The sequence below is a fragment of the Heterocephalus glaber genome, unplaced genomic scaffold (genome assembly GCF_053883595.1).
Source record: "Heterocephalus glaber isolate CG9 unplaced genomic scaffold, H.glaber_assembly_v1.0 deba00001498, whole genome shotgun sequence".
Taxonomy (NCBI): Eukaryota; Metazoa; Chordata; class Mammalia; order Rodentia; family Bathyergidae; genus Heterocephalus; species Heterocephalus glaber.
In genome coordinates, this window is record NW_028258321.1 from 1,367,739 (window position 1) to 1,382,263 (window position 14,525).

Consider the following 14,525-nt stretch of genomic DNA (forward strand, 5'->3'; position numbering starts at 1 on the left):
ATGTATGTTAGGCCACTGTAAGACTATTTTGGTGTAATGCTAATGTATGCTACAACATAAGTAATTTGGAAAATTAGTAAAATTATTCACAAATACCCCTAGTGATTAATGATATGCATTTTATTTAATTCTCATTTTAATATCTATGAGTACTTCTGAAGACTGTATTTGTCTGTGTATACATGAAGTCCAATATATTACATGTAGGTATACACAAAAATATATACACGTGTGCATATATATTCATAGATTGACATTTACATTGTGTCACGATTCTCTTTTGTAACTTCATTTTACAGTTACTCTTTAGTAAATGCAATAATTCTTGCAGTAATTGAGAAAGTAGCTAAAAAGGAATGATGTCTTTAGTTAATATATAACAGTGAGGAAAGAACAGGACCAATTTAAGGGAAAAAGAGATACACAATTTCTGTTTTTCTTTCAAAATCTCTAATCTAAATTTACTTCCATTGTGTAAAACAGATATTTATTCCCTGCTATTTATCATTTGAACCTCTTCTGAGACTTGGAAAAGTAGAGAAATAATCACTGAATCATTATAAGCCTGATCAGATGCATATCTAATGAATAAAAAAGTGTGTGTAAGACTCAGTTATGTTGGGTATATAACTAGAAGGATAATCTATGAATGGTGGGTTATACACATTTTAGCCTTGCTAGTATTCCATAATGTTTACAAAGTAATGGTTAACAATTTATTCTTCCACTCACAGTGTAAGAAAGTTCTTTTTGCTGCATACCTTTAATATTAAACATTTTCTTTTGAAGTTCAATGCTACCCATATTTTATTTTTTGTAATTTTTGGCTTTTTTCTAATTTTTGATATAGAAGGGAGCATTGTCTTGCTAGTTTTACTTTGCATTTTCTAATTACTAATGATACTGAGCTTATTTCCTTTTATTTCTTGTTCTTTGAAACATGTCCTATTAGACTCTAAATAATTTTTAAAGTCCTTGTACTTATATTTTTACTACCGATTTGAAGGTATTTCTTAGATAGGATCTCTACAGGTACTTTGTCATTTCCATACACTGAGAACAATTCTTCCTGACTATGGGAAATAGTCACATATTTATTTTCTTCATTTTGTTGATAGTGTATTGGATTGAACAGGATTTTTTAAGAACTTTCTTTAATATACAATTTAGATACCACAAAATTCATCCATAATAAATGTATAGTTCAGCAATTTTGCTAAATCTGCAGCACTGTGATAATCATTACCATACTCTACTTCTTTAACATTGCTATTATTTCAAAAATTTCACCTACACACATTTACTATTGAGCTCCACTCTGATCTACAGCTTTGGACAATCAATGACCAACTTTATGCCATAATTTCCTTTTCTAAACATTTCTTATAAATGGAACCAACACAAATGTAGTCCTTTATATCTGACATCTCTCATTAAGCATATTTTTATGTTCACCCATACTGTATTTAATCTTTCAACATTAAATTTACTATCCACCCCTGATTTTTCATAAATATCCTTTATCAGGTGGAAGAACTTCGTTGTTTTATTTTTATCATTATTTCTTGCTTTTTAACTGAATATGTATCTATTATATTAATATAGCATATTTTGGGGCCAGGGATTTAGCTCAGTGATTTCACTGCCTGCTGTACAAGCACAAGGACCTGAGTTTGATTCCCAGTACCAAAAAAAATATATACATATAGCATATTTTGTTTATCCATTCACCAGTTTCACATTCTGGATGACTTCCACTATTTAGGTTATTATGAATAAGTTGGCTATGGATATTTTGCATGGAAGTCTCTTGTGACCATGCATTTTATTTTTCAGAAGTGATCTGTAGAAGAATTGCTTTATATAAATTATGCTTAACTTTTAAAGAAAAGGTCACTTTTTCCCCAAAGGAGCCCTACAGTTTTACATTCCCAGAAGCAACATATTTCAGTTATTTCAGCTTCTCTAAATTGTCAATAAAACTTGTTATCACTTGCTTTACAAAAACGGGCATTTCAGTGAGTGTGTCACAGTGGATTGTGGATTTAATATCCATTTCTTTACACAATTAATGTTCAGGGATGTTGATCATATTGTTATATGCTTATTCATTTATCTGCTTATAGGTACATACACATAAATTCAAATCCCAGATTTATTTTTAATTTGACTGTCTTAACAATACTGATGTTATACTTAACAATATGTGTCTTTCTATTTGCCAGGTACCAATCTTTTATCAGCTGATGGTTTGCAAACATTTTCCTATCAATGCCTTGACTTTTCATGTATTTAATGGAAATATTTGAAGGCAATTAAAAATTAATGAAGTCCAATACATTATGTTTTCATTCATGGAATGTGCTTTTCATATATTTTCTTTAAAATATCTTTTAATTAAGGAGTAATATCTGAGGACCTATTTGTATGTTGATATTTGAATCTGGATTCTTACCCATGGAATAATTTTCGTACTCTTATCCTGGCTAGAAAGAAGATTTTATAAAACTCATATAAAAAGATATTAAATTACTCTGCAAATCTCTGAAACCTTTGTGAGAAAAGAATGGATTATTCTAGTATTTAATAAATAGAATTTATGATTTAAAAACAAATCACCATTGGAAGGACCTGGGATTCCTTTCTCGAGTCTATGGAACACAAGGAGCCAGCCTGCTGTTCATCAGTAGGAGACAACCCCTAATGCATGAGTGGCATCTGCGTCACTTTCCTATCACTGAGACACATTACCTGACACTCAAACTTGAAAAGGGAGAGGTTTATTTTGGCTTATATTTGTAGCCCGTTGTTGGCTGGCTACAAGGCAGGAAGACACGGTCTAAAGGGCTGGGCAGAGAAGAGCTGCTCACATCATGGCAGACAGGAAGCAGACAGTGAAGGGTAGAGCCAGGGAGGATATAGACTCCTCCAGGTCACAGCCTCCATGAACCACCTCTGCCTTCTACACCTCCCCTCCTAATAGTCAGCTATGATTCACCGTAATTCAATCACCTTTCAAACACATGAAGGTTTGGGGGCCATTTAGATCTAAACCATAATAGGTAGTAATGGTATTTTTAGATTTTCAAAAATGGAAGGGGCCAACTCCCACTGAGGCCACTCAATTAATCATGGCGGCACTGAAATGTAAAGGCTGAGATCACTATTGTGCTTGTATTTGCTCTTGTCTTAGACTGGTCCCTACGAGAAATTGGAATTCTCTTCCAAAAGACATCCTGTGAAAGACCTTGTGTAAGGAAACATTCCCTTGGAGAAGCTACCAAAGGTAGATTAATGAATACCAATCACTCTGTTGTCCTCAAAGTGCTGCCATCATTCTCAGGGATTATATATTCTCAAAGAAGTTGCTGTGAAAGGAAACTCTCTTTCCCTCATATATAGGTAATCATATATATGGTAGAATTTGCATTTGATTGTTGTACTTATCTTTGTTGATTTTGGATCCTGTGTTCATGCAAAGTCTTACTAGTTTTGTGAAAGGAAACTTAAGACACTTCTTCCTTTTAAAAACAAACTTAAAATATTCATACAAAAAGCCAATATGCAATTTGCAATTTTTCTCCCTAAAATTTTATTTGCACTGTAAAAAACATCTGCAGAAGAGATGTTTGGAGGTCCTACAATTTAAGAATTTTAGGCTCAGAAAAGATTTTTAAATGTCGTGTAATCCAATCTTTTATATTATTTTTAACTTACCGAAATCGTTTTCCATTTTCACTTTACAAGAACATCAGAATACTAAAAGTTACAAAAATAATTTTTGTACATCCTTTATTCATCTTCCACAAATATAACCCTCTTGTACAAACACAGCACATTATAAACTCTAGAAAATTAAAAGTGATATCACATGGCCAAGTATGTAATCCACAGAACTTAGGACTCCCTAATGTCCTTGCCTCAACCTACCATCCAATCCATGATTTCATGATTTATTTTCTGGTTTTCTAGATCTCCTTTAACCTGGACAGTTCTTAGAATGTTCACCTTTCATGACGCTGACTCTTGTAAAGGATACTTCTCCCTTATTTTGGAGGGTGCTCCTCAGCCTCAGCCTGCTCCCTTTCTATCTTAGGCAGATAGAGTGTGGTAAGACCCTAGAAGTTCACAGCAAATTTGTGGTGAGCACCTTGTGCATAAATAGGAGACGACGAAAATGTGCAAAGTTCCCTCAAGATTGCAGACAACGTTTTAGCAGCTTGGAGGGGCATCAGTGGGGCCTGCTATAGGAGAACCAGAGCACTGGATCAATAGTTACATGATAAACACAATGAATACCTGTCTCCAGTAGACTACTGATTTCCTAGGAGCGTTGGGGTTTTTTGTTTTCCTACACCCTGCATCTACAATAGTGGGCAAAAGACCCAAGCATGACGCCAAGCCAGTTTTGTGCCCTTGTATTATTTTTACGCTTTGTGAGTTTGTGATGTTTTGGAGGAAGCCTAAAGTAGGCCCAAGGCAGCAACGTGCTTTTTCAAAGGATGGGGCAAGGCTGGTTTAAAAAATTAATTTTAATTTATTTACTATCATATTAATATTATTAATTATTGTTTATTAATTACTAATTTTAGGATACTGGGAGAATGAAACCAGGACCTACACTCTAAGCTACATCCCCAGCCCACTTACTTTTACTTATTTATCTTTTAGACTTTGAGGCAGGGTCTCGCTAAGTCGCCAAGTTCCACAGGCTGGGCTGAGCCTGCTGTCCTCAGCCTCCGTCCGGGCTCCGGAATCCCGCAGGCTCCAGCGGCCGCACCTGCCTGCTTCTAGCGGGACGAGGTCCACGAAGTGCGGAGACGGAGGCCGGGTAGCGACCGCCGCGCCGCGGGCCCCGGGTCTCCGGGCCAGAAGCCCGGCAGGTGCCTGGGGTGTGCAGCGCCAACCTGCAGAGGCGAACAGAGGGCGCGCACCGGGCGGCCCCAGGGTGTCAGGATCCGGACGGTGACTCCGGACCTCCGCTCGCCTGCTGCACCCCTGCGCGGCCCCGCAGCCTGCTAGAGCGGGGATACCGGAGCCTGGAGCGCGGTGAAGGGCGAGGCTGGCGCTGATGCCTCCCCAGTGCCTTCTCGGGGCCAACCTCCTGCCCGAGGCTCACGCAAATCTAAACTGTTAACTGGCAGGGACTGTGGGGCCAGGCCTGGTGCGCAATGCCGACGCTGCCTTTCGGTGTAGTCCGGGCTCCAGCGCTGGACTCGGATGGGTTACAGGGAGGGTGCACCACCCGCTGCTCTGCGTGTGTGCGTGTGTGTGTGCGCGCGCTTGTGTGCGCATGTGTGTGTGTGTGTGCGTGTTCCAGTCTGAGGCTTCCTAGCTTCTGAATTACCCTTTCCCGTTATAAGAAGTCCTGGAAACAGCACAGAGAGACGTGCATTTCTCGTGGAAAAGCAAGGACACAGGTCACAGGGGTCCCGCGCTGGGGAGAAGGGCTCCGCGGGCTTTTGCTAGACAGACGCAGGGAACCTAGCAGGGATGGAAGATGGGGATTTGGGGTCAAAAATTAAAACTGCACCTGTTAACTAAGTAACAATGAGCAATGAAGAAACAGCTTTGGTTTTGACGATTAAAAACTATGTAAAAAGTGTGTGAACATTTTCTGGGTTCCCACAGAGCAAGGGTAAGAAAGTCAGACTCAAGAAGATGGGTAAAAATAAAACACATGCGTGAATAAGTAGAAAAATGGAGAGATTGCTCTGAAATCTGCGGGTTGCCCACAGCTTCATTTGTGACGTGATTGTCAGAAAGCCTTTCAGGGATGCGGACTTTACTTATGCTCACTGTTCGCTTCTGAAAATGAACGTTCTAACACAAATAATTGCTCCTTGGGAAATCCCTCGGTATTAGGCCAATTGCGTTAGTCTTGTTCTGAGAATGTCCACATGCCCCGTGTCCCTGATATTCAGGACTCAGCTTCTCCTTTCTGTCCTTGTACAAGTTTAGTGAAATAAATGCAGTGGTCCCCTCCCTACCTTAACAATCACATCTTAAATGTGAAAAGTTAACGTTACAAACTATAAAATTATTCATCCCCTTTACACTTTAATTTACAGCATATTTTTTACCTTTTTAAGTAAACTGGAGCTTTTGGCTTGAAACACTTCCAGTGTGTAGGTACAGTGAAGAAAAGTTCTTTTGCTCTAGAAATATACTGGTACACAAAGCTGAACATTGTCTTTTCCTTTGTCTTGAAAGATTTGGGGCTGAATGAGTGAGGAAAGAAGTGCTCCTTTGCCAAACCAAATTCTCAGTCACTAAGAAATGCCTGAAATCTATAGTGTGAGTGTGTGTGTGTGTGTGTGTGTGTGTGTGTACTCAGCAGACTGAGTGTGGGCTGCGTTTTGGATGGGTGCTGTCAGTGGTCTGCTGAGGTTATCACTGGAGTATGTAATGGGGAGCAAATTAAGCTTTGGGACCAAGTTTGCTGTCTAGAGGGCTCTCTCCTCCAAAAGTCTTCTATTTCTTAATTAATCCCAAGTCTGAAGACAAAATCAGAAACCTGGGACCTTCCACCTGGATTTCCTACCCCAAGGAAGAAGGGAGCACAGTGTTATTCATCCCCCACTCTGTGTCTAAATGCTGTGCCTGAGAACACTCAAGAGGACATTGACACCTACATTGAAGGTGTGAGTGAGTGGGAGTTTGAAGCTGCCCATCTAACTCTTCAGGAATTTCAGATGTTTCCCTTGCCTCCTTTCTTCTTGTGTCCTTTGCTGTACTCAAGGGGAAGCCATGTGCATATCATGTGTTCATTGTGCATAGGTTGAGAGGAATTCCCCAAACCTGAGAGCCAGTGTTTCAATCCAATCACTAATAAGTGCAGGCTCATCCAGGACAAGCTGTCTGGATGGATCTCCTGCAAGATCTGGACCAAATGGAGAATCTCGTTGCCTAAAACATGATGAGTGCAGATCATTTCTTAAAAGAATGGGTTTCATCTCTGCCACCTGTCTGTGTGCTGTGATCTAATTCTTTTCGATAATTTTGAGGGCTTAGTGGTTTGGGCTATGTGTACATGTGTATGTGGTGTATGTGTTATTCTTTTCCCTATTGAGTTCCAAAATCCTAACCTGCATTCACTAACTGAACCTGGTACAATCCTTTTTAGGTAAGTGACAAGTTTTAATCTCTCTCCTTCATATGTTTATGCTGAAGGCCATTTGAACATTTCAGCTTTTCACCCCCAGGCTGTTTAGCCTTGGTGGTGCTATTCAGGGAGATACAAGCTGAAGAGAGTTATCTTCAGTCCCTGACTCACATCACTGTGACAGGCGTCAAAGCTGCATTTATCAAAGTGAACCAGTGCCTGGCATGCGACATGCATGTGTTTGCCTTCAGCTAGTTTTAGACCTAATGTACCGATACAACTTTGGCGTTCACACTAGGTCAGTGCCTCATAAAATGCCATATACTCACCTTTTTAATTTTCAGAATTTTTTTTTAAGAGTGGGAAATTTTATTAAGGGAGACAGCTCCTGGGAGACAGGAGGGGACCCCGAAAGTGGGTTGCCAGGGACTCTACTTAGGGGAAGCTTTTACAGAGCAAAATCAAGGGGTGGGTACAAGGTGGGACAAAACTACACCCAATATGATTACAAGTATAGTCGCCTAGGTAATAGTGATGCAGTGGGGAAGCAAGTCACATAGCAAGTGTACATGGATGACATCATTCACTTTGGTCAGTAATCTATAGTTTTAGATTTGTCATTGTCTTAGTCTTAGTCTTTATTTTAGCAAACTATTTATTGGTACTTTTTAGATATGCACGATGATAGTTTTCATCATAGGGAATTTGCACCTATACAGGATATATCCCACTTGTCTTTTTCCACATTTCCCCCTCCCCAAAATCTCCCTCCCCTCCCTATATACAAAAGCTCTGTTTCCATTTTTTCCTTCCATTTTTATTTTTCTCTTGTCCCTTCCTTCCTTTCTCCCTCCCCACTACCTTGTTCCCTTTCCCATTTGGACATTTTCTTCAAATTTCCCAATATCTATTATACATTTTAGTCCTTATTTCCACTGTGATTTGTGAGGGTGTGATTATCCATTTTATTGCATAAAACAAGAAACTGGGGGTCAAACATAATGACTAAGTTAGCTAAGGTCGTGAGAGGGCTGAGGAAAGAACATAATTTCAGTCTGTGTTGATTCCACACCAAAGCCTATGCATGCCGTGTAGGCTTTAATGTAGACTTTAGAATCAGAGCCCTTTTAAGCTCTGTCTGAAGTGTTCATCTCCCTTGAATTTCAGGGGAGTTTGGGCACAGGCTAATCCTGGCTGTGGAAGCTCCATTTCTCTGTGAGAAGGGAATGATTTCAACACACCACACACTTGTCATACTTCATTCGTTAGCGCCAGCAGTAATTACACTGTTCTCACACTCTCCTCTTCATCTTTAGTGTCTTCCTATTATTATTCCTATTCTGTGTGACTTATTTAACATAAGGTCATTAGGAAAATCGAAACCTTGGGAGTTAATGTATTTCAGTGTTAACCAGAAAATGTGATTTTATTTCCAACTGGCTGTGGAAATAGGGTTTTGAGATCATTTGTCTAAGATCTTTTCACTTGGCTTTTTGTACTTTTAATAGAATTAGCTTTCTTTAGCAAACTTAGATTTTTCCTTTTATGATCAGGCTTCTGTCCTAGTGAAAAAGGCAAGTGCAACATAGCATTTTCTTCCTGCAGAAGAGAAAAGCATATATGATAGGAAGGCAGGCAGGCTTATGATGGAATCTCAGATGTTCTTCCTCTCTGCTCTCTGCTCTTGAGTGACATAAGGTCACCAACATCTCTGAAACCCCAGCCACATCTCACCAAGTATATTAATCTCTTCAGCCTGAAAGTGCTGAGCATCTTGCATCTCCAAAGTAAACTTCCGGATAAACAGATGCCACCGCGATGCATGCTCTTGACTTGAGAGTGAGCTAACCTTGTGTTTCATATGATTTTTTTATATCATTGAAATACATATATATATATTTATTTAAATTGCAGAAATCTGAAAGTCTTTAAAATGCAGGCACCGATATTTTCAATAGCACATAAAGCTTAATAGTTTGTTTTATATCATCTCTGTGCTGGCACACATGTAAATTTGGCCTTTAAAATGCATAAGCTGAAAATAAAAATTAAACTTCTTTTGGAAATTAATTTACACTTTCTAGAAAAGATCATGAATTACTGATTCTGGAAATTACTCACACTTTTCTTAAAAGAACTCAAAATCATAGAATTAAGGATAAAAATACACAGAGTGTTTTATTTATGATATTAATGATCACAAACAGTTAAGCAATAATAACTTTGTTCCAGTAAGGATGCTGAGAGTTTTATAAACAGTAGCTCATTGGAATTTAATTCTGCAGCTATTTCCTGAGCACCTAACCTGCCCCAGGAGTTGATGTAGAAGCCTGGGTTACACAGGAGGGGCCAAAGATGTGTCCTTGGGGGGCTGAGGGCCAGAGCCCCAGAGGAGATGGGGCCTTCACACTGGGGTGGCTGTGCAGGCTCAGGGTCATGCCAGGCTGTGCTTGAATTGAGTGTGTATAGCACAGAGAAATTTTAAAGGGGGGCACATGTGAGCAAATAATCACACAAGCAAGGAAGAGAAAGGTTAAGATTTCTCAATCAGTAAGACATGAAGCTAGGTATTTATCATGCCTTTGGAGACATGGAAGAGCTAGGTGAGAACAACAGTGCTGTCCACGAGGGAGGCAGTGTCGGTTGTGATTGACACTGGCTTCACAGGCGTGCAAAGCACACTTCTGGGTGAGTCTGGGTGGTCGGGAGGCGCAGCCCCGGGGACTCACCTGGCCCAGGCCCGCTCTCTCTGCTACTCTTCCCTCTGCTCTGCTTTCCAGCCACCAGGGATGCCGCAGACCAGCTGCAGTCGATGTCGATGTAGGGTAGGAAGGGGAGATGTCCTGGGCCGGCGATGAGAAAAGAACCTTCTTAAGCAATGTTCGGGTTCCCTCTGAGAAGTCTCAGGGTCTGATTTATTTTTATATCTTTAAGCAATAGCTGGGAGGCTTTGGCGGAACATGTTTACATGTTAAGTTGCCTTAGCAATTTCTATTGAAGTAAAGGTTATTTTTTGTTAAACAAAGTACAATTCCTCTAAGCTGTTTCATTTCATTGAACATCACGAATACATATTTAAAAATTACAGTTGTCCCCTTTTTTACCCACACCTAAACAGAACAGAAAGTAACTTAATCAAAATCTTTCTATCAGCGGGGGTACAAGCAAGATTGAATCAACTAAGTGTCAAACTTGTGGTCACCAGCTGGCCCTTGAGAAACTGCACAATGGTTAATATAGTTTGCTATTAGCTCTCTATTTTTCTATACCTCTATTCATCTTAACTAAATGTCATTTAGGTTCATAGTCCATGAGCAGGAGATATTTACAGCACTTTGAGAAATATTGAGCAACTTGTCTCCTTAATGCATTTACCTGTCTTAACGTTCTATTTCCCATTTTCCACTATTTCTTACATCTAAAGTCTGTCCTTTCAATCTCTTCGTAAGACCCTTTTAGTAAAAAGAATGTCAACAATAAGAGGGGGAGTCATAGTAGTGGGGGAAACAGAGGGGGTTTTAGGAGAGGTTTCTTTAGGAGTGGCTGTGGCAATAGAACGAAGAGAAACTGGAATTTGAGACTTGTGAGCCAGATCAGATTTCAATATATCATTGCCAATGTGCTTCATGGAGAGTTTGTTGTTAGTCACAAACACAATGACTCCTGTGATCGGAGTAACAATTATAAACATTATGGCAAGAAAAAATAAAACATGAGGGTACGATGTGTTCCCTCCTTTCTTTCCCCCAGCTGGAACTTTGTCAAGCAGCCTTGGAGGTTGGTTGGGCTTCGCCACATGGAGTAGCAGCTCTGTGCGTCGTGTCTGCTTTGGAGACTGCTGTGGACTGAAACCTCAGAAACTGTGAACCCAAATACATCTCCTGTCCTTTAAGGTGCACGTGTCAGGTATTTTGTCCAGCAATGGGAAAGCTGCCTAGAGCATACCATGAAAATACAATTCTCCCTACTTGCACATTTAAGGCCCATCATGGATGTTGTTGCTTCCTCTTAGCCTGACTTATTTCTCAAATGCATATTTCAGAAAAAGACCTGAAAGCAAATCTGCCACAGACACCTTCAGCTACATGGCCCAAACTGACATTTCTCTTTATATCTATAATGCATCTATGCAAATTACTTGCCCCATCTCAATGTGTGCCTTGATTTGCTATGCTGTATTCCCAGAAAGCATGCAGTGCACCTGCATCTCCCATGGAGCCACAGGCCGAACTGCAGTTTTGTAGTCAAACTAAACTCCCGCATTTGCAATGGTCATCCCTGAGGCCAGGCTCTGCTCTCTTTAAACAGAGTCGCCGAACAGCTGGCAAGAAACAAAGGTGAAACTTTAGTGCACGTGGCTTACAATGAAAACATAGAGCCTCGTTTCAAATGTAGGTAGGATAAAAGGCTGTGAATGTGCTGAAGGACACTCTCCAGGAACTTTTGCATGTACGTAAAAGATTTCCACAGATCTCCTGAATGTTTTTGAGCCACTGTAGATCAGTAAGGTGCCTCTTCCCTTTTCAAAATGGTGCATATTTGAAGAATTTTGTCAGATTGCTGATCATAGGCCTAAGAGATCACTCATATTTCATGGGAGATGAAATGGAGGAACAGCTGCCTGAGCAGTGATTTACACACATGATGCTTGTTGAAGGGAGAGGGTGAAATTTAAAGCACAGCAATCTACTGATACTGGGCCATGCTCAGGGTTTTTGTTGTTTGATTTGCCATGGGCTGAGTACAGGGACACAGCTGTTTTCATAGTGTGTTTTGGATGAATCCTGCCCCCTCCTATAAACAGCCACCACAGTGGGGGAAGTGCAGAGATTGGGCATAGGCCTCTGAGTTCCAGGACAACCTGTGCAAATCATGTGCACTGGCCTTTCAGCAAGTGGCTTCATCTAGGTTGATTCATGAGTTGTGTATCAGCCTTAAAAGGTGACCTCACAGTTACAGTTCCTGATAAGGCTTACTGCAAGGTGACGTGCCTGCCCACCCATGTATCTAACATGTGTTAGGGCTTTGATGCATTTGCAGGATGAGATAAATTGTGTTAGGAAAGTGGGTGTAGGAGGGGGAAGGCAGTAGAGTCCCTTCGTCTGCCTTCTACTAGTATTAGGCAGATGACGTCTAGTAAAGTTACGGGAATCTAGAGTGTGAACAACTGTTGCACTAATCATAAGGAGTGTTGTTGAGGGGCAGAAGACCACCTGGAAAACCTAAAGCAATACAGTTCCGCATGCTGGTGCTCGTGAGCCATGACTCCCATGGAGAAATCAAATTTAGTGCTGACGCATGCCCTGCTGATGTCCAGCCAGAGACGGCGCCATAACAGTGCTGAGCACACTGCCTGCTGATGCAAATGCTGTCTTAAAAGGAGACGCCTTCACAATGGAGTTAGCCCTTACCCTTTTGTTTTTGCTATTCCTGACGTGGGCTGGAGTTGCAGTGGGGCAAGGAGCTGAGGGGTGAAACTTACTGAAGAGCTGTTCGGTAAGCCAGGCAGCCTACCTTACAACAGAGGCCACCTTTCAACTACAGTAATAAAATGAGCATCTCTTTTGAGGAGGGCCCCATGGCAGCACACGGGCACATAATTTAATGGAATCCTTGTGGCACCCTGGGGAGTAGGTGTCACTAGTGAAGGGGAGGCTGCTTCCATTACCTCTAAAACAAGTAGCAGGGTAGCAGGGCGGAGATTTGAGTTAGGTATGGGTTTCTTTGAAGTTTCTTGGAAAGAGATCTGTAATCAGTTGAACAGGATCGTGAGGAAGACCCTTGGCATGCACAGCAAGCCCGGGTCAGCCTGTCCTCTGGCACAGCCTTACCACCCCTTTCCTGCCTCCATGCTCCCGAGGACTGGCTGGGGCAGTGTCACCAACATAGGCCGTCTGCCTGCCATCTGAGAGGCCAGGGAGTTGGGTTTCTCCCAGATGACACTGAGGCCAGAGAGACCCCATGGATAAGGACGTGTGCTCACTCTTTTCCCGATGAGGCTACCAAGGCATCTGTCAGCCCGCCTGCTGTTTAGGCTGTGCCCAGAAGACCAAGGTGATGTTTCACAAACAGGGTAACAGGACAGTTGTGAGAACACAGACTCATGGGCCCACCGACGACCAAGGCTGGAGAAGTCCTGTGGAAGCCCTTCTGGAAGCCCTAGTGAAATTTATTTTTCTTCATTTTATTAAGTGGGCTTTTGTCACTCTGGCTTGGAAATGCCCCCTTCATTCCTCATCTGAGTTGCTCTCTCTTTTGCTGAGCCAAAAGACAGGATTTTAAACCACCTTTGACAATGGAGCATTTATGGAGAGATAATGAAACCATGGGCTTTTTCACAGGCTTCTGAAGCAGCTTTCAGGTATATCGCCTTCTGTTACCTGCATTTGAACTACTTAAGTGTAGGTAAATTTAGATCCCAGAATTAGTATTCGGTTAGAAGGAGAAGAGGAGTCAGCCATATTTTAAAAACCCAAGATGATTTCTACAACTAAAAACTGACACGTGGTTCCTAGAGGATTCTCCTTCTAAGGGCCCCCCATCTGTGAACCTGCTGAGATCCACCTCCACATGTTGTGCACATTCTTTTTTTTTTTTCTTTTTGAAAGCAGTTGAAGTCTACAGCTTCCAGTTACCTCTTAAAGGAGCATGTGGATTCAGCAGGAAGAAATCCTCTGTAACAGCCAGCGGAGAGATGTTGCTTCACAAGTAACAGGTCCAGCCAGATTTGCAGAAAGACTGCAGGATTCCTTTTCCTGGAAAGGGAACTTTCTCTAGAAACAGGCACTTCCATCTGTAGTCCCTATAATGGTAATAATGTCTAGGGAACCATTTTCCTGGCTGTCCACATAAACAAGGTTTGTACTGTGAGCATAAAAAGGGTACAGTCTGTTAACTATAACAAACTGATTATTAGCAAACACTCTAGAAACAGATGCCTTGAGTTTGGAATATCACTTCACAATTTGCTAGCTCTGTAACTTCAGAAAATACCTTTGGCCTTATATCTCTATTTTTTCATATGTACAAAATACCACTCCTGAATTTTATTATCAGATTTAAATAGGTTGATAGATATATACCACTTAAAACTGATTGACACAAAATGGGTACTTAGTAACTGTTAGTTATTGTATCATTAGTACTACTTTATTATTATTGTATTGATGGCAATCATGATAATAAGCATCATGACTAATACCCAAATATGGACAAGATATTCTTTGGGATATTTCTTCATTTTCTGTAATTACACTCTGTTCCTCTTCCATTTCATCTGAAGGCTGCAGCTTCTTTTTGTCTCTTTCAATTTGTTTTGTTTTGTTTTCTTAAAAGCCCTTGCAGTATTTATAACTATTTACTCAGAGGTAAATACTTCCTATTTTTTTTCTGACTTTGTGATGTTCTTTACTTTTTTTGC

General features: G+C 40.8%; 1 long non-coding RNA gene across 1 annotated transcript in view; it reads right to left on the reverse strand.

Moving 5' to 3' along the window:
* The window catches only part of LOC110346032 (uncharacterized), a 115,445-nt gene extending 105,450 nt beyond the window's left edge, over window positions 1-9,995 (reverse strand). Inside the window, exon 1 of the long non-coding RNA XR_002389806.2 lies at window positions 9,835-9,995. This is a non-coding gene — a long non-coding RNA (uncharacterized LOC110346032). The remainder of the gene's footprint in view (window positions 1-9,834) is intronic.
* Between the last annotated feature and the right edge of the window lie 4,530 nt (window positions 9,996-14,525).